This window comes from Lactuca virosa, chromosome 3 (genome assembly GCF_052849685.1).
Source record: "Lactuca virosa cultivar CGN04683 chromosome 3, Lactuca_virosa_CGN04683_v6, whole genome shotgun sequence".
Taxonomy (NCBI): Eukaryota; Viridiplantae; Streptophyta; class Magnoliopsida; order Asterales; family Asteraceae; genus Lactuca; species Lactuca virosa.
The window spans coordinates 231,026,678-231,028,571 of NC_136428.1; positions in this window are offsets into that span (position 1 = coordinate 231,026,678).

Genomic DNA, 1,894 nt, shown 5'->3' on the forward strand with positions numbered 1-1,894 from the left:
ACGACATACTTGAATAAAACGGAATGAATTACTAGCTTCTTGGTAATCTTGTGACTTTCCCTGATCCAAGTGTAAGTCTTGTGCTTCCGGTAGTATAGGCCTCTACTACCTTTCACAGCTACTCATACTCGTCCCAAGTATTGTCTCGCAGTTCTCCAAGTCATTATCACAAAAACAATTTTAACATATACAAATGTGTCCAAACAATCATATAATTTTCCCTAGACTCTACTAGGACTTCGTCCATGCGTATCTTCAATCATCAATTCTGCTTCAACTCGGTTGGTGATAGAAATGTCAAACGATGGGACAACTTCATGGATTTTACCAAAAATCTTTCTTTCTGCTAACTGAAAGTGTACTTCTCCCGTACTAGACATATTATTACTTAGACGCGTTCTAAAGGCAAGATATCACTCTTACGATATCTTCCGATAGGTACCACTCAATATTGTAAACCTTCTCATTTCCTCCATTTATTCAATTCGCTACGAGTCTTCAACAAGACGTTATGTTCACGGAAGCATGCTTTTAGTGTATCGAGACGAGAATATAGATAGAGAAGATTTCGACGCGTATTCCACCTTATTACTCCAAAAAGTTACATGTCAGTTCTAATATCGTAATTAAACATTTAGAAGTCTGAACACATAAAATTTCCGAATCCGGTCGGCAACAGACCATAGATCCGATCATATAATGCATATCTTAAATCATTTAGCACATAAAAGCATTTTAGGAAACTTTCCTAATTAAGCTAGTGCTTGTGTCTATTCAGGTGTACTACCTAAAATATATTAGACACTCTTCTCATGATCATCACTTAGCATTCTAATTTTAAGTCTAGAAATAAAAATCCTTATTCCTAGTTCGCTTAAACTAATGCTCTGATACCAACTGTGACATCCCCATTTTCACGGCCAGAAAAGACCGATTTTGTTTATGCTTTATAAAAATCAGAGTACCTCTTTTAATAAAAATGTTGCGGAATTTTTTCTTATAAAAACATGATAAATACGTTATCAAATCATTTCCGAAGAAATGTATATTTTTCATTTTAAAACATTGGGATGTCATAGTCAATACAGAAACATAAGCATAAACAGAACTTACATTCATTATCACTAGTGATTTATATCTCCTTAATCTCTCAGTGTAATGTAACTTCATATCAACACCTGTGATTCAAATAAACTGAGTGGGTCACATTGGGAAACCTGGTGAGTACATAGGGTTTTCAACCCACAATAATATAATTATTATGTTTAAACATCAAACAATCAAACCAATTACCCATCCCTATTATCTTCGTTACTCTTAAGGATCTACCCTAAGAATCATCTATTCGTCGTTCATTCATTCCTAAGGATTATCCTAAGGAATCGGCACGAAGTCCATTGTTGCCTTGGTTTAGTCAATAGGCACTAAGTCTCATAGTCGCCAGGGTTATTCTCTTTTATCGACAGTAACGATTCCGAGACTCCTCTTACAGCACATGTCAAGGGGTTTAGGCACTACATTGCATAGTCGTCAGGGTTAATCTCGTCTATCGACCGTGTCGTTTCCGAGACTCCTCTCACAACACATGTCAAGGGGTTTTTCTAGAGTACAGCTGGTGAGCACACAGTTCAAAACACCTACAGGTTGCGAGTCTGCTAGTGTCCAATGGACTTTGTAGAATAGTCTGTGGTTGTCATCCATACTCTGCTGAATGACGGGGCCAACACATGGGTAAAAGGATTCTCTCATGGTTTACCTCTCACCCTTATCTCACGGTCTATATCACCTCTCATTTCATCATCCAACTCATATTTCATCTACCCATGTTTTACCCAACATATTTTGTAGATATAAAATACATATACAGTTTAAATCATTTAAAACTTGTATAAAA